Source organism: Vulpes lagopus, chromosome 8 (genome assembly GCF_018345385.1).
Source record: "Vulpes lagopus strain Blue_001 chromosome 8, ASM1834538v1, whole genome shotgun sequence".
NCBI lineage: Eukaryota > Metazoa > Chordata > Mammalia > Carnivora > Canidae > Vulpes > Vulpes lagopus.
In genome coordinates, this window is record NC_054831.1 from 99,289,974 (window position 1) to 99,309,820 (window position 19,847).

A 19,847-nucleotide genomic window follows, 5' to 3' on the forward strand; every position below is an offset into this window, starting at 1 on the left:
CCAGTTATGCTATTAATTCAAGGAATTTTGTTTTATATTTTATTTTAAATTATTTTTATCATTATCAGGTTGTGTTTTATAACTTAGTAACATGTATTTTCTTGTATCTGTGTTCTTTCTCCTTCTTATATTGTCTGCCCCAGTGCTTTGATGTCTTTGCTTATTTATGTGTTCAAGGTAATTGTATTAATACTTTCTTCCTTGAGATAATTTAATTTTAATCCAGTTCATTTTGTTGCTTACTATTTCTTATTCATATTTTGAGTTCAGTAAAGGTAATTTTTGCACCACAGGCATTCTTTTTTTCTTGAATTCTGTACGTTCTCTTTGCATTTTATTTTGGTGTTTTATTTCCAGGACTTCGGTCTTTTTATTTATTGAATTTGTCTTTTTATTAACCTCTTCAACAATGCGGTATTAATGAGGAATTTTCTTTTGTTCTTAAGATTGTATTTTCAACCCACTTATTTTACCTGTGTTTTCTTTTCTCTCCCTGTTACTCAAACTAAGGGGTGCTGCTGTTTTTGCCGAGCCTTTGGACCCTATCTTCAGTTTAATACTGCTAAAGTAAGCACTATATGAAATACGCATGAATCCTTCTAACTCATTTCCCACCTTATCTGAAACCCGCATATCTTCCCCTAAGACAACTTGCATAATTACCAACAGTGTTTTTTCCTGTTAACACAGCCTGTCTACTTGGCTGGGGACTAAGAGACAGAGAAAAGTTCATATAGAGTTTGTATGGGATTTTTAGGAAAAGCTCCACTTAATCTTCAAAAATCCTATTAAGGGGCACCTGGGTGGCTCAGTGGTTGAACAACTGCCTTCGGCTCAAATCATGAACCCCAGGGTCTTGGAATCGAGTTCCGCATCAGGCTCCCTGCAGCGAGCCTACTACTCCCTCTGCCTGCGTCTCTGCCTCTCTCTGCGTGTCTCTCATGAATAAATAAAATCTTTTCTAAAGATCCTATTAAATATTCTTTACTAGAATTCACAACATGATATGCTTGTGTGTGCATGTGTGTGTGTCTGTGCATGCATACACAGGCATGCACACTGGGCACAAAAGCAAGATGCTACCCCAAGGTAATAAAACCCTCAAGTTGGAGATCATTTCTCTGTTTTACTTGAGAGTTATGGGCTTCCTTCAAAGATACTTCATTTTCCCATTCCACTTTCCTACTCCAGTGTTTTTTGTTTTTGTTTTTGTTTTTTTACCAGAGACACAGGCCTAACCAACAAATTCTGACTCACTGTATCTGTAGTGGAGAACAAAATCTAGTTTTGTTTCATGAGACTGGGAAAGTTTTTAGTTATTATTTCTTTAAATATTTCTATGACTCATTCCCTTTCTGACACTCCAATTACATATTTTTGTAGCACACTTGATACTGCCCTCCATGTCATCATGCTCTATTCATTTTTTTCAGCCTTTTTTCTTACTGTGCCTCAATTTGGAGATTTATGTTGATATAGGCATAAGTCCACTGCTCTTTTTCCCCCTTGCAGTGTCTACTCTGCTGTCAATCCCATCCAGTGCACTTTCTTCCCAAGACAAAACATTTTCAATCTCTAGAAATTTGATTTGTGTCTTTTTCAGGTCTTCTCTATGTCTTTATTATGCTCACACTTTCTGCTACCTTCTTGAACATAGGGAATATATTTAAAGAGCTCTTTTAATGTCCTTGTGTACTAATTCTATCATCCGCTGCATTTGGGGGTCTCTTTCTCTTGATCGATTTCCCCCTTGTTTTGGATCATATTTTCTTGTGTCTTTGCTTGCTAGGTAATTTTGATTAGATGTCAGAGATTGTAAATTTTATGCTATTTAGTATTGGATTTTGTTGTAGTCTTGTATTTTTTAGGGATTTGTTCTGGGAAACAGTTAATTCGAAACAAGGCAAACCCTTTGAGACTTGCCTTTAAGCCACGCTTGGCTGCCACACAACAGCCTTTGGTTTGGAACTAACTCGGTCTCACTATTGATGTAATACTCCCCTGAGGACTTTACTCAACAGCACATAGTTAAGAGGTCTTTCCATTTTTGTTTGTGAACTATTCCTGGCTCTGTGTGATCCTTAGAGGTTGTTTTACCTGTTCCTTTATCTTGGTTCTTCCTCCAGCCTCGGGTAGGTCCCTCCTGTGCGTGTACACATTTATCACCAGTACTTTGCTCCTGACTCAAGAGAATCTCTGCAGATTTCCAGATTACTCTTTCCTCTCTGTTTAAATTCCCCTCCTGGGGCACCTGGGTGGCTCAGCAGTTAAGCATCTGCCTTTGGCTCAGGTCATGACCCCGGGGTCCTAGGATTGAGTCCCACTTTGGGCTCCCCACAGGGGGCCTGCTTTTCCCTCTGCCTCTGTCTCTGCCTCTCTCTGTGTGACTCTGATGAATAAATAAATAAATAAATCTTGAAAAAAAAAAGAAGTTCCCCTCCCAGTTTTATAGGCCGGATACTCTCACTAGGCAGTGAGCTGGGGCAATGAGAAGGCATACTTGTTTCACTTCTCTCTGAGATCATTCTTCTATGCTGTCTGTGGTCCAATGTCTGAAAACCGTTGCTTCACACATTTTGGTGGTTTTGTTTGTTGCTTCAGTCAGGAAGTCCCTCACCATGTTTAGAAGCAGGAGTCTTCTCATGATTGGTACATTTTAAACAAAGTGCTGCAAAAGGCACTTGTTTTGGACCCTACTATTAAGCAGAAAGGGTGACCAAGAGTAAAACTGGTACTAAGTACCAAGTAGCTGGGACCATCTTTAGGTCCAGGCAAGAGAAGAAAAGGAGGTTATGGACCATACCTCCCACGGGATGATTCGGCTCCCATAGCTCCTTCTATCCTCCAGTATTTTATTTCTCTTCTCTACCCTGTTTTTGTTTTTCCTCCTGAACTTCTGCTTGTCACTTTTACATAAGAGAGACCGTCTGTGCTTGGTGATGGAATCTAGAGAGAGACGGAAAGCTCCCATTCATAGGACAGGGACTAGGTATGCTTGACTCCTGACTTTACAATTGCATAGAGAAGCTGTGGAGTCTTCCTTTGTAAATTATCCAATACATAATACCTTAACCTGAAATTTTAGTCTTTCCCTTTCTGACATGAAAGTCTTAGATCACACAGCATCCAAGGAAATTACCGTTGTAATTCTGTCATCAGTATAGACATGCTCTGGGAACCATTTAAAAGATTAGAGCCACATCGGAACCTCATTTAAGCATAATTTACTTTCTAAAGCTCTATCACCTTGATTAACTAAATTAGTAGTTCCTTAAGAGGCCTTGTGATTTTAAATGAGTCACTTTACTTGTAATGTTTTGCGATAAAACTTAATTTACTGGCACCTTCTCCTATAGTTCTGATTTGCTGATGTTTTCCAAAGTCAAAGAGAATGATTGGTTCATGGGAAAATGGCACTGCTTAGAAAATAAACTAGAACGCAGCTTGTCTTTCTATGCTCCATCTGCTCAACCATGTCTTATTAAATTAAATTCTAGGAAAGCATCTCACTGTTCTTTAAAATGCCATGTTGGACTCTGGAAATTAAAAATAATGTTATTGCCTTGAATGCATTTGTTGACATTTTAGTGTTAAAATATGAAGGTCTAAGTTCTAATTAGAGAAGCACTGACTGTGGGATGTGCAACATTTGATATCTGCACTCGAAATCTAGGTATCGTAACACTGGGTTTCTGAAACAAGATTATAACATAGATGGAATCTAGCCCAGAGTGATGCCAGTCCTGATCCCAAATTTGACCAATTGCAGAGAGCAACCTCTTTGAGAAATCATATTGCATGACTTCAAAGTATGTTCATAAGATATGGATCTTTAATGATTTCGACCATGGCTCATTTTTGGTGAGTGACATGGTGATCCGCAATGCAAGCATTAGTCCCTTGATGCCTGAATCTCAGTAATATTTAATTTACCCTAAAAGATACACATAAATATCATAAGTGTGTCTCTTCTGACACACTTAAGAAACAGAGAAGTTTCCTGGGGAGAAGAAAATGGGAGGATAGAAAATATAAGTATTTATAATCAACATTAATTCCTTAAACAATTAATGGCCAGTATTCTCTTGGTAGACATTAATCAGTCTACCAGAAGCTGTTCATAATATGATGGCATCATAAAGCATTAGAGTAAAAAAAAAAAAGTAATTAATGCCATTTAGTCCAATCTTCTCTCTTGACAAATGATATCCCAAGATCAGCCTAATATCAACCAGATAAACATTAAAAGCAATGGGGTAGGGATGCCTCAATGGCCCAGTGGTTGAACATCTGCCTTCAGCTCAGGTCATAATTCTGGGGTCCTGGGATCAACTCCCACATCAGGCTCCCTGAGAGGAGCCTGCTTCTCCCTCTGCCTGTGTCTCTGCCTCTCTCTGTGCTTCTCATGAATAAATAAATAAAATCTAAAAAAAAAAAAAAAAAAAAAAGCAATGGGGCTAAAAATCTAGGTCTCCTGATTCCTAATCCATTGTCCTTACTACCTTTGCACTAATGTTGGGGGAAGTGACTTACTGAGGAACATGACAAATTAATAACAGTGCTGATCATTACTCCTGTACAACTGAACTAATAGCAGAAGTATCATTAGATGGTGGGATTAAGGATGAATTGTTTTCACTTTCTGCTGTTATATTTCACTTTTTAAAAATTAACACAAATTAATTTTAATATTGGCAAAATACAGTAAACTTCATTGAAAATTTATTTAGAAAAGCTTTCATGGTACACTTTACCCAAACTCTTCTAAAAAGACATTTGCAAAATAATAATTATACTGCTTAGAAGGAGGTAGAAGTCCACAAAAAAAAAATGTGTATTCTCACAAATTTGTAGCAAGTCCTAGAATTCAGATATGATTTCACATAGTAGCATTATTATGCTCCAATTTTTTTTTTTTTAGATTTAGGTTGTGTTTGCCAGAAGAGAGAGAATGCATGTGTGTGTGCATGTGTAAATGTGCATGCATGTGTGTGTGTGTGTGTGTGTGTGTGTGTGTGTGTGTGTGTGATGTGTGTTGGTAGATCTAGCTTAGAAGTTCTCATTCAAAAATGAGTGGGAATTATCAGAAAGGGAGACAACATGAAAGACTCTTAACTCTGGGAAATGAACTAGGGGGGGTGAAAGGGGAGGTGCGCGGGGTAGGGGGGGCTGCCTGGGTGACGGGCACTGAGGTGGGCACTTGACGGGATGAGCACTGGGTGTTATTCTATATGTTCACAAACTGAACACCAATAAAAAATAAATTTATATAAAAAAAAAAAGTTCTCATTCATGCATTCTAGGTCATCACACGATATGTATGTTACGGCCAGATACATAGAAGCAATGCCTGCCTGGTAGTATAATGGCTTATTCTTTTGGGTTATTCAGTTAATTCAATTGGCCATCATAACACTATGACCTAGCCAATCCCTTATTAATTCAATGAAAATTTTGATTTACTTTTTTAATATTACATAGTGGTTGTGATGGCTTATTTTATATACCAACTGGACCGGGCCACAAGGTGCCCAGATATTTGGTGAAGTATTATTCCGAATATTTCTGTGAGAGTGTTTTTTCATAAAATTAAATATTTAGGGATCCCTGGGTGGCGCAGTGGTTTGGTGCTTGCCTTTGGCCCAGGGCGTGATCCTGGAGACCCGGGATCGAATCCCACATCAGGCTCCCAGTGCATGGAGCCTGCTTCTCCCTCTGCCTATGTCTCTGTCTCTCTCTCTCTCTCTCTCTCTCTCTCTGTGACTATCATAAATAAATAAAAATTAAAAAAATTAAAAAAAAATTAAATATTTAAATTAGTAGACTAAGTAAAACAGACTGCCTTCCCTGATGCCTAATGTGGATCAGTCTCATCCACATTTAGTTGAAAGCTTGAGTGAAACAGAAAGGCTGATCCTTCCCCACGTAAAAGAACTTTTCCTACTTGACTCCCTTAAAACTGGGACATTGTTTTTTTTTCCTACCATCAGACTTGAACTGGGACTTTGGATCTTCCTGGGTCTTGAGCTTGTCAGCCTTTACAAAGGAGATACACAAATAGTTCTTCTGGGTCTTCAGCTTGCTGACTCACCCTGCAGATCTTGGGATTTGCCAGTCTCTGTAATCACAAGAGCCAATTCCTGGTAATAAAACTATCTTTCCTTCCTCCTCCCTCTTCCTCTCTCCCTCTCTCTCTATACATAGATAAAGAAACTGAGTCACAAAAAGGTTAAGTGACTTATTTTTGGTCATGTCATGAGTGAGTAATGGAACCTGGATTTAAACACTATCTTCACGCGGTGCATTATAAAAGGGTCAAAAACAAAGAGAAAGTTGCAAAGTGGCTGCAACTTCTACTTTGACGAGTGTCATGACAGTTCTGGTGCCTGTTGTGTCTTTTTTTCTTCTCTCACCTATATGTAGTTATCATATATCATTTTAGGAATAATATATTTTCATCCACTCTGGAAATCTCTTCCCTTTAATTGAAGTCCTTGATCTATTTATATGTCATATAATTATTTGTTATATTCTATTTTATTGCCTCTATTAGCTTTTCCCTTTAGCTCTGTGTATCATATTTAGTGGGTGCTTCTAGTCCTTAAAATATGCATCCTTACCTTATTACAATCCACTGGAACATAAGATGGTACTACTTGATATAAAACTAACAGACATGCATCACTTGAAATCCATTTACGACCTCATCTTTCATACAGCTATCATAGATATTATATTTGCTTATGTTATAAATTCTAAAATACTATATATATACATATATATATAGTATATTATTGTATTTTAAATGGTCAGCTGTCACTTAAATATGCTAAAAGAAGAAAGGAAAAGTCACACTTTTGCAACTTCCCATACTCCTTATTTCTGCTGTAGATCTAAGTTTCATCTGATATCATTCTCTTCAGCCAGAATAACTTCTTTTAATAGTTTGCCTGAGACGGGTGTATTGGCACAATATCTGTCAGCTCTTAATTATATGAAAATGGCTCTTTTACCCTGTTTTGAATTATATTTTTGATGAATCTCAAATTCTATGTTGACCTGTTTGCTTTGACTATTTGAGAGATATTCTTTCATTGTCTTGCAGCTTCTCTGTTTCTGATGAGACGTACATCATCTGACATGTAAATTGTCTTTTTCTCTGGCATCACAAATCTTCTCTTTGTCTTTGGACTTTACCAGTTTGACTATGATGTTGCTACATGGGTTTGATTTCATATTTATCCTGCTTCGGATTTGCTAAGCTTCCTGAATGTTTGACCTGATGTTTCCATGAAATTTGAGGAATTTTTTTCTATTATTTCTTTTAAAAAAATTAGGCCATTTTCCCCCTTTCCTCTCTCTCTCTCTGGGAATGTTATTACAGGGCCAAATTGCTTGTACAATCTACGTGTTTGCTGAATGATTGTTACTGAATGGTTTTCCCTCCTGCAGAAGAATCCCAGCCTATGGGCTTGCTTCCTATAGATAACATTTTGCATTATGATGCCCTATTGTGTTATTTCCTACCTGCCAGATTCCTTTGCTACTCTTTCTGGAGTCCAGGATGACAAACCTGACTTCTATTATGACATGTTGTTGGGGAAACTTTAGGAGGCAATGCTATACAACCATGTGAATCTTTCCTAAGTAGTTAAGTCTGTCTTTTTCCCCATCACCAACCCTTTTCCCCTTTCCCTTTTCCCCTTTCCCTTTTCCCCTTTCCCCAACCATTGGTGGTGGTTCACCTGTTCTGAAACAAGTAACTAGGCTATTCCTACCCAAATCTTGACATTCAATGCCTTGATGACATTGTATCAAATATAGTCTTCAAATACTGTGCCTAGCATGTGTCAGGATGTGTATTACCATAAGAAAACTGTTCATAAGACAGAGATGATGATATAAGAGGAAAAGTGGGCAAGGGAGTTAAGAAATTAAATTTAGGGAAGAAAAATATTCATTTCCAAACATTAGCTATTCAATTTCTACTATCTACCAGGGACCCCACTAGATGATATAGGGAGAACGAAAGTAAGTCTGATGATTGTGAGTCTCAAACCAAATACAATTGTATGAAATGAGATTAAACCCAAGAATTTTATATGTGAAAACATATCTGTCCTCCAAAACTCATCTTAGTTTATCAATTGTTCTGATATACTTTCCTTTTTTTTAAACAACATAACTAATCATCATAAACAACAGGGAAACTTTCCCCTATGTGCAGAGACTTTTAAGTCCTGGGGAAATGAAGCACTTTGAGGAATATGTGATTATTAGTCATCCTCAAAATTCCTGTGTGGCCTGCCTATATTCATCCTTCCACCCACCCCAACTCCTAAAAACCACTGATCTTTTTACTGTGTCCTCAGTGTTTCAGAATGTCTTATAGTATGAATTATACAGTTCATCACCATTTCATATTGTCTTCTTTCCCTGGGTAATATATGTTCAAAGTTCCTTCACATCTTTTCATGACTTGAGGTCATTTCTTTTTAGTGCTGAGTAATATTCCACTGTGGGATGGACCACAGTTAGTATCCATTCACCTACTGAGGGACATCTTGGATACTTTCAGGTTTGGGCAACTATGAAAAAAGCTGTTATAAACATTTATGGGGTTTCTAAGATTTTATTTATTTATTCATGAGAGATATACACACACACACACACACACACAGAGAGAGAAAGAGAGAGAGAGGCAGAGACATAGGCAGAGGGAGAAACAGGCTCCATGCAGGAAGCCCAATGGGGACTCGATCCTGGGACTCTAGGATCACCCCCTGAGCCAAAGGAAGACACTCAACTGCTGAGCCACCCAGGTGTCCCTGCTATAAACATTTGTAAGAAGATTTTTAGGTAGATATAAGTTTTCAACTCCTTTTGATAAATACCAGAGTGAAATTGCTGAATCACATTATAAGGATATATTTAATTTTATTAGAAACGGTGCAACTGTCAATCTTGCACTCCCACCAGCAAAGAATGAGAGAGTTCCTGTTGCCCTACATCTTCGACAGTATTTGGTGTTGTCAGTATTCTGGATTTTGGCCACTGTGTCAGGTATGTAATGCTACCTTATTGTTATTTTAATTTGCATCTCTCTGATGTCATATGATTAGAGCAGTTTTTCATACACTTATTTGCCATCTCTACACTTCTTTGTTAAGATGTCATTAAGGATGGCCCATTATGCAATCAGATTGTTTTCTTATTATTGAGTTTGAAGAGTTCTTTGTATATTTTAGAAAACAGATCATTATTGGTTATATATTTGCAAATATTTTCTCCTAGTCTGTGGCATGTCTTCTCATTTTCTAGGAAATTTACTTTTCTGTCTGGTTGACTTATACTGGATTTGAAGTCAGCCAAAACCTCTAGAGCAAATGAATTCATTGAATATGAAGACTTTCTTCCCCAAAAGTCTTTCCTGGGATCCACATTTCACTAGAAAGTTTCAAGGACTACTTTCAGAGGCTAATTTCATAAAAATTTAAGTAAGAACAATGTCATAAGACTTGAAAAATATGACAAGATCATGTATTAGGTTTTCAATACACTACTATAAAGTTGTAACATCAAATTTCTAAGATTAAAAAAAAAATTCTCCCAAATGGAAATCCAGAAAGCTCTGTGTACTTCTATAATCTTTTGTAGATGGTGGGATTTCATAAGTTGGTAACAACATTTGCAAGAGGAGGAAAGGAAAGATATTTTTTCTCCTTTTTTATCTTTTCTTTTTCGCAGCCAGGACTTTTAAAAATAGCATAACTATACTGCCATATACAGAAAAGAGCATTTTATGAAATGAAAGCAAGAACATTTGCCACCTTGCCCTGGAAAAGGGCAACCTATGTTGGAGGAAGGGGACAGAGATGGATGACACTTGTACTGGTCTGCTTGGGCTGCCATAACAACATGACAGGCTGGGTGTCTTCAACACCTGAAATTTATTTCTCACTGTTCCTAGAAGCCCAAGATCAAAGTTACAGCAGGACCAGTATCTGATGAGAGCTCTCTCCTTGGATGTTGGATGACCACCATGTCACTGTATCTTCTGATGGCAGAGAGTGAGCAAGCTCTGATATCTCTTCTTCATGAAAGGTCACCAGCCCTATTGATTACAGCCCCACCCTTATGACCTCATTTAACCTGCATCACCACCTTGCAAGCTCTACCTTCAAGTTCAGTTACATTGAGGATTAGGGGTTCAAACTATGAAATTTGGGAGAATGTAGTCCAGGATATGGAAAGAGCTTTTAAACTAAGAGAGATGACTGAGGAAAGGTAAAATATAATATTTTAAATAAATTTAAAAAAACAATTCAATGTAAACAAATGAGAATATAATAGCACAAAGGAAAAAGATTACCCTGTAAAAAATGATGAAACAATCCAAGCTCAGTCACTATCAGATGAAAGAGAAAGTCACACATTTAAAATATAAAACTGTACCATCATGGCTAAGATGAGTGTAAGCTGCAAAGGGCAATGTGCTGCATGTGAAGAAGCCAGATGCTCACTGATTTTCTCTCAGAGTTTCATAGGTAGTCGAGTTATAGGTTATGGCTAATTATCCAAAAGTCAGCTGTTACAGAACTGCATGACTACACACATCTGCATAGTGTACTTACACTATCCCTCAGCTCATTTATGTACATTGTCTTGTAAAGGCTGCAGGGACAATGGGGTCTTAGAGGAGAGAGAGAGAGGGAGGGATGGGTAAGAGAGAGAAGAGAGCTGAAAGGCAAAGAGAAGAAGAGAGAAAACAGGAGCAATACCTTTTTGGCATGTTTCCCAGCAGCCTAAACAAAATCATTTTGTAGAGACAACAGAATTGTTCACAATTATTAAATCATGGATGGTGACCTTACAGGACCAGAATACAGCTTCAGTGACAATTATTAAATAATGGGGAGGATGATCTATATATTCTAGCCCCAAAGTAAAATATTTGTAATGATTTTTAAAGTCAACAAATTCTTTGATTCCTCTCTAAAAGGGAGAGTCTAATTTCTCTTCCCTTGAATGAAAATCATGCTTGGTGATCCACGAAATAGGCTGTGGTGGAAGTAAAAGTGCATGACTTCCAAGACTATGTCACAAAAGGCATGTGGCTACATCCCTCCCCACCCCCCTCTCAGATCCTTTTCTCTGGGGAAAGCCAGTTGTCATGCTGAGAGGGCATGTGTCAAGGAATTGAAACTTCTACCAAAAGTCATGTGGAGGTGGCATCTTAGAAGCATTTCCTCCTGCCCCGGTCAAGCCTTCAGATAATAACACCCTAGCTGACATCTTAACTGCACTCTCACAAGACTCCCTAAGCTTGCACCAAACAGCTAAGCTGCTCCTACACACCCTACCCACAGAAACTGAAATAATAAATGATCTTCATTCTAAGTTAATTTGTAAGCTGCTAAGTTTATTAAGTGAAATAATATATGTCTGTTGTTTTTTTTTTTAATTTTTATTTATTTATGATAGTCACACAGAGAGAGAGAGAGAGGCAGAGACACAGGCAGAGGGAGAAGCAGGCTCCATGCACCGGGAGCCCGACGTGAGACTCGATCCCGGGTCTCCAGGATTGCGCCCTGGGCCAAAGGCAGGCGCCAAACCACTGCGCCACCCAGGGATCCCTATGTCTGCTGTTTTAAGCTGCAGTACTATAAAGCTAATATAATATCTAATATACATTATATATCTAATAACTGTTATATATTTTGTACCTAATGACATATCTAATATCTAATAACTAATATAATATCTAATGTTCAACAGAGGGAGGCTCAGTGAATAGAAAGCACATTGAGTACGGTTCCATTTGTGTTTCTGTTATTAACTATACTTATGTGTTTCACTGAACTCTTTCTTCTGACATTCATCCCAGTCAACAGTATCTATCAGTAAGCAAAAGGTGACTAAATTTAATAAGTCATTGAAATCTTTGCCTTTCATTTTTTTGTAATAGGAAACTTGTCCCATAATTGAGAATCAAGTCACAGAGCAAAAAATCGAACTCTATACTAGGAAAAGAATGATCTCTCCCTTGGACTAATTCTGTCTCAGCCCCAAGAAATTTTAGGACCTTTGACACCATAGCTTAGAGAATCAAAAGCCAAACAGCCTGACTTCTGCTTCTGCTCTAACATTGGTTTTGAGCTTGATTAGGCTGTCCTCTTATTTTTGCTAGCCAAACTCTAGCTATCCTATTTTTTCTACTATTTATGTCTTTGCTTTGGTTTCCTGGATGATTCCCCACTCTTTATAAGATGAAAAAAGACATATTTAATTGATCCCCATTAATTATTGCTATCCTTTCCTTATGTCAACTCCTGACCTTCTTGAATTTCTGCCTGCTGTCTATTCCTCAAACTATCATTTGTTTGGTGGTTAATCTAATTCCCCCAATCTTTCTCATACCCATATGACCACATCTAAAATATGGGTCATAGTCTCTTATTTCCCTCCTACCTCCTTATTCCTTTCTTTAAGACCCAAAACCTCAAATCAGTAACATTTAAGTAATTTCCCTTACTTAAAAAATTGTTGTTTTTTAACTTAAATTTCATCCTCCAATAATAAGCTTCAACTTTCTAACACACAGTTCTCATGAGACAGTTATATCTTATTATTTGTTTTGTCTTTGGTTAGGTTAGATTTCATTAAGTCTATTATACCTTATTATTTGTCTTGTCTTTGGTTAGGCTATAATCAAATGCAATAATTTTATGGTTGGGAGAATTACTGGAAAAGACAGCATGCATTCCATGTATCTTCAGATCCATTGAAAAGTCAGAATATTGTCAATTGGGGAGCTTCACAGTTATAATTTGAATTGCATATTTCACATTAATATTTATTACATTACACAAGATCCTAAGATGGTTTCTGTTTGTTCTCCATTTAGGTGGCTAGATAAGCATTCTCTGCAAACTGAAGGTTGTCAGCTCTGAACTTGATGGTATGCTGAGGAACAAGGGGTAGAGGAAGCACTAGGAACCCCATTTTACCATGAGATTCTGGCTAAATTCTCTAGTTCAGCTTTATAGGCAATAAATTGAATATGCTGGTCCCCATTTGTCCCCTGTGTGTGTTTTTCAGTGGGTCAAGTATATTACCAGTTATCTTCCTCAAACCACAATAAGGAGGCTTTAGCTCAATTGAAACTTCTGTGTGGGAAGAGCACCTAATTAAACTTGAATGTTCCATTAAGTCCTTGGTTTTAATGGGTATATCATTTTCCTACTGAGAATGGGGCCCAGGGGTTGTACAGCCAACCTATTAGTGGGGCAGAGGCAAGGGAAGGCTGAGAGCTACTACCACTGGGTAGAGCACCCTGGGCACTGCGGACAGTAGAACGGTTCAGTTAGCAAATAAGAAAAGGAAGATGGATGAAAGGAGTGGAAAGACCCTAAAATCACAATTTACCATCAATATTTTTTTTTTCTAGAAAGAGCTCTTATTTTAAGTAATAGCTAGCATCTCTATTTTTTTTAAAAGATTTTTAAAGAGATTTATTTATTTGAGAAAGAAAAGAGAGCATGTACATGTGTGAGCAGGGGGAGGGACAGAGGGAGAGGGAGAGAGAGAATCTCAAGCAGACTCCCTTCTGAATGCAGAGCCCAAGGGGGTAACGGGGCTCCATCTCACAACCCTGAGATCATGACCTGAGCTGAAACCAAGAGTTGGATGCTTAACAGACTGAGCCAATAGCATCTCTACTTAAAGAAATTTGCACAGAGGAAAATTCATAAAAACTGTATGGAGTGATCAAAATAACTATCACAAAGGGAGAGTTGCCCCTCCCCCAAAAAGAAACAAACAAAAGGGAAATAAATAAAACTTTGAGGAGATTATTTTATGTTCCTCCAAAGCCTTCTTTCTCTTTACCAAACTTACTTACATTTACACAGAATAAGTATTTATTTTTACAGATTTTTTACCTTGAGGACTAAAGAGGTTAAGTAGTGAACCTAAAGTTATAGTTAAGCACTAGTGAGCAAAGGACACCAGAGTTTGCTCCACCACCAGTGCTAAAGAAAAGATCCCCCAGCACAACTACTCTCATTGCCCTGGAAACTTGATATTGTGGCTACTACCTTTCCAGAATGTATTTTCCTCAGCTTTTGCTTCTTTGTCTGATTAGCTCTTACTTCAAAGACTAGGGTGGGTACATCTTATTGGTTGAGCCTAGGTCATGTGCCACCCCCTAAATTCAAGGGAGGCTAGAAAAGCAAGTATCTGGGGCTTTCAATGTTGATGTTGAGAGATGAACTCTGCCTTCCCACAAGACTGATACAGATAATCAGGACGGTTTCAGATTACCAGAATCCAAAGAGCATAAGTATCCATTATAAATACTGAATAAATTCTTAAAAAGTACTCATTCAGTTATACTAACCACATTTCCAGGGTTCAATAGACAGTTATGGCTATTTGCTTCCATATTAGACATTGTAGATCTAGAACATTTCTGTCATCACTAAAACTTCCATTGAGCAGGGCTGGCCTAGACAAAACCTCTTATTAATATGCGAAGCCAGGGCCCTGGGGGCAAACTGATTTATCAAGGTCCTGGAGCTAGCTGGTGTTCAGTTCAAAACTAGATACCAAATTTCCTGCCTCCCTTTTTATTTGTCTATCCATCACAACTTACTGTCTTTCAACTTACAGTTGTAAATGTGATGTTTGTTTTGGTTCATTTCTCTAATTTGTCAAAAGCTGCTGATTCCAAAATCTGTGTTTTATTGTATTAATTTGAAGAACTGGAAAGCTTCAAGGAGAAGCTTTTAGGGTTATAAAGACAGTTATTAGCAGAGCCTGGATATAACATAGTGTTTTCTGACTCAGTCTTTAAATGATCTGTCGTATAGAAGATTGAGAAAATAACCTCGAAGTTTCTCATTCTGCCAGTCATAAGAAGGAGACAGGGCTCCTGCAGAACACTGAAGGTTAAAGGAAGGACATCTTTAGGACCTGTGCCTCTTTAGCACAGGTTATGGAGAGTCTAGACACCCTGCCCATATCTGCAGAGTGGCAGAGGCATTTTCAGCCAGTCAACAGCGTTGATCTCTGCTGTGGAATGTGGCTCCTCAAACCATCCCAAAGGCTAGTGATAGCTAAAAAAACAGATCCAGGAGAAATATTTACACCCACACCCACTCAAAGATGCTGGCTCTCTTCCTGCTTGGAGACACACTTGCTGCACTGCTAACAACTGAGAGCCCCCGGTCTCTTCTCAGGCGACACTGTGGGCGTTCAAAGGAAGGCAGTGACTCTGGGGAGAGGCATACACTTTTCCCCCAAACCCAAAGTGTGAGAGAGTGCCTGCTGCCACAGAGGCCATGTGCTTACAGCACTCTAAAGGTGATTCTGGGGGAGTGGGATTCAAATGTTTTAGTTCTCAGACTTGGTATCTTCAAGAGGATTGAGATGCTCCTCTTCACACTCCCTGGAATACACTGTGATTGTTCAAAAACACTCCTTTATCTCTCTCCAGGCAGCACATAGAACAAGGCTGAAAGAAGGTGGTGAACAGAACACACAGCCTCTCACAGCTGGAGCTTACAGACAGTATGCACTAAGCAAGGGAAAAGGGTAGACAGCCCAGCTTATCTTTCTAGACTCAGCCCGTTAGCTCCTCCCAAGCACTGAGCTATGTCTTTTCCCTGTACTTTAAAAGTATTTCCTAGTCACTCCTAGAATTCCTCTTATTACCCTATAATTGTTAAATTCTTTTGTTTCCCATTATTCATTAAGCCTCTGGAGGGCAGGGAATGAGTTTCATCCTTCCCTCCACCTCCCCCCACCACCACGCCCCCGCTATCTATTCAGTACTATCTGTGAGCACTACTCTAAGCTAGACTCTATTCTAGGCTCTGAGTATATAGTGGAGAACAAAACAATTTTCAAGGTCTCCTAGAACTTATATTCTATTAATGGCCAAATACAAATACCCACAAAGGAGTAAGTTTGGGGTGCCTAGGTGGTACAGACATTTAAGTGTCCAACTCCTGGCTTTGGCTCAGGCCATGATCTCAGGGTTGTGAGATCATGACAGACTCTACACTCAGTGTGAGGTCTGAGACTCTCTCTGCCTTTCCCTATCCCCCTCTGAGTGCTCTTTCTTTCTCTCTCTCTCTCTCTCTCAAAATAAATACATATTAAAAAAAAAAAAAAAGTAAGGAGGTGAAGAATTGTGGGAGGCTGCTTTTTTAGATAGGACAACCAAGGGAGGTATTTCAGGTGAGATAATGGTTGAGCAGAAATCAGAATAAAATGAGGAAGTAAATCATGTCACCTATGTGTGCAAATGAAGAACTTTCCAGGCCAAGGGAATGGCAAGTAGCTAATGAAATATATATTCACTAAACAATATAGTTGCTTGTTATCTAATATGTACCTAATATGTACATATAGGAAGGCAGATCCTGTGAGCAAGCAGATGAATGAGATATGCTAAGACTAAAACCATGGAAGTGGAGATGGGTCTTACTAGTCTACCATCAAGTCCTTGTCAATCCTCTTCACAGCACCTCTCACATTTGAGGGGGTCACAAGCCTTGTCCTTCACAACACCATGTAAATGCCTCACCACAAGGCCCATAATACCATCTGTATACCTAAATATCCAAGTCTATTTCTGTTTACTCAAATGTACATATTTAAAGTCTAGGAAGTGTCAAAAAGTCACTCCTACGATCCATGCTATCACCAACCCCCTAAACGGAAATTGAGTGTAAGACGGAGCATTTTTCTATTTAATATGGTGAATTACCTCAGCAAATCATGCTGGAAGCTAAAAATCAGTCACAAAAAAACACAAGCCAACTTCCACTTCAACTGGAAAATCAGCTAAAGTTTATTTATCCTTATAAGCTAATTTATCATAAATTACTATCTTACTATCTTCTGCTATCTTTTGTTCCTCAATGTACTGTAAGCCCCAAAGGACAATTATCACATATTATCACTGGTTGATCCTTGGTTGGTCTGGTAGGCAGTCAAATAATTGTTTATCCAGTGAATGACGCCCTTAGGAAATAGAGTCTTGATTGAGACATCAAAGTGGGGGATCCGGGAGGGCAAGGAACAGAATGGAAGTTACTGAAGATGAAGAAAAGGAGTCTCATGAAAAATAATGGGGTGTGATATAGTGGGAGCTGGCTGCATGTGTATGTTTTAAATATTTACTCCGAGAAACTAATGTGGATCACAAAATGGAATGTAATGAAAGAGTTAAGGTAATGCTGTAAGACTTGCCACTGGCAAAGTTGGCAAACATTTGATATGCATCTGTTTTTTACTTGCTTATACTCCTGACATCATGTTGATGTCATGTATGAGATTCAAATCCCTGTATCTGAGTCCAGACACAATGCTGTATAACCACACACACAACAAAGATGATGGTCATATACACATAAATTATGATATGGAAAATATATATATATATTTATATTCCAACCAACCCTCTATCACCTCTGCTGCTTCTGCTGGTCCAAGCCAGTACCTTTACTTATTTGGGTTATTGAAATAGCACATCCCCCCGCCTCGCCGTGCATTTTATAGCTCACCTTTGCCCTTGTTTGGTCATTCCTCTGCTCACGACTGTCCAGTGGCTTCCCATCTCACCAAGGGTAACAATGAAAGCCCTGACAATGGCCTACAAGGCCCTCCATGGAGTACCTCTCCTTCCTTTTGATCTCATCTCCTCTTACTCTTTCCTTTCATGATTCTATCTCTGCCACACACCCTTCTTGCCAATTCCTGAATGTACTAGATATGTATTTCCTCCAGTGGAAATGTTTCTTTCTTCTCTCCCATTCTGTTCAAGACAACTCAAATGTCATTGTCAGAGGATTTTATCACTCCGTATAAACAATGACTTATCTTCTTCCTATGTCAACCCCGCTGCAATATTTGGCCTCCCATGTCTCCCTTGCCCATTTCATTTTTCTCTATAACACTTAATACTGACAAACTAAACATTTATTAGCTTGTCTGTTCATTATCTACCTTCCTTCATGAGATTATAAGATCCTAGCATCCAGATTCTATTTTGTTCTAGATAAATAAGTATTGATAAATGAATGAACAGTAAGCAAGTTAAGGAAGTAGGAGTAGAACTTCTACACTTTATACTTGAGACAGTACTAATTCATGTGGCAAACAGAATCAGAGAGGTAAAGTGATTATCATGGTGGTAGTGATGGGAACAATGACAAGGATGAGAATGATGCCAGTAACAACTATTCATTGATCTTTCATAAAGCACTGTCACTGTGCACAATGCCTCATTTAATTCTCCCTCAACTTTATGTATGTCTTGTTCTTATCTCAATTATAGATAAGGAACCTGAAACCTTAAGGAATTAGATAACTTGCCCAAGAACATAGGGACAGTCAATGTTAAGACCTATGATTTTTAATTCCTATCCATCTCCAAAGTTTTTGTTACCACCTGCTAATCTAACATCTCTGAGATAAGTATGGTGCCCTGCTATGGTCTGACAAAACAAAACAAAGCAAAAAACGACACAACTGAAAGATTGCCTAAAGCAGCAGTTCAAGAATAAAACCGGATTCATGGAGTTAATAAACAGAGCTCTTGATTATAATGAAAACCTGTAATCCTGATTCATTGAGCAATCCTAATCAAGAGGAAACAAATATAAGCAAATACAGAGGTAACTAAAATACATGTAAAAGAAAATAACTCTCCAGATTGTAATTATTTTATTCTTGGTCTCTACTATCTTTCAAGATGTTAGTAAACCGATCATTTGTTTACTTGTCTTCATGAGTAACTCTTAAGTTTACATTATGTTTCTGCCATATTCAGTTTCTTCATGAAATATGCCAGCATGGCTTCTGGTTCAGTTCAAGTCAATGCCCTTTTTCCGCAGCCACTTTATGGTTGCACCACAAGTCAGGGCTATTGCTGTCCACAAAGTAAGAGGGTGAGAATTACTTCATTTTGTTCAGTTTCACACTGAGAAGGTTAGTGTGAAAAATTTAAAGGGGCAATTCTATTTTTTTCCTTTTTGATTTTATTCATGAGAGAGAGAAAGAGATAGCATGAGAAAGGAGAGAGAGAGAGAGCATGAGAAGGGGGAGGGGCAGAGGGAAAAGCAGACTCTAGAAGAGCAATTCTTTTAATGAAACATTTTCTAGCAGTAGAATAGCAGTTTTTAAAATTAACTATTACTGGTTAGATATATCAAGATGAACGCTCTCATGTCCTATAACTGTAAAAATAAATTGATATAACCTACCTGGGAAGGAGTGTGACACAGTGTTCTTACAATCTAATAACTCAACTTCTACAACTGCAGCCCGAGGTTAAATGTGAAATAGAAAAATGAAAATCTGCACAAATGTGTATACTTTAGCTTATTTATCAAAGAAAAATATTAGCAATAGGAGTATTTACAATAATTACTATAAATATTTCTATTTACAGTAAGAAAAGACTGGCTAAGTGATTACATTACTTAGGATAAAATAAGCACACTGCCAATGAAAGGTATGCTGATGAAGAGTTTATATTCAAACAGGGGAAGCATTTGTGCTGGCCTACTCAATGGAAAAGATTAAAGGATTCTAAATTTTATAGAAAGTTGAATTTCAACATTGTAAAAACATGCCCAGAGAAAGAGGTGGGGCACAAAAGAAACAGAACGTTTTTGACTCTGAGTAGTAAATGCAAGTGATAGTTGTCATGCTGTATCTTGCATTTCAAAAAGTGTATTAAAAAGGATGATTATATGCAACTGATGAGTCACTAAGTTCTAAAACTAAAAAAAAAAAATACTAAAACAAAAAAAAGGATGATTTATTTATAT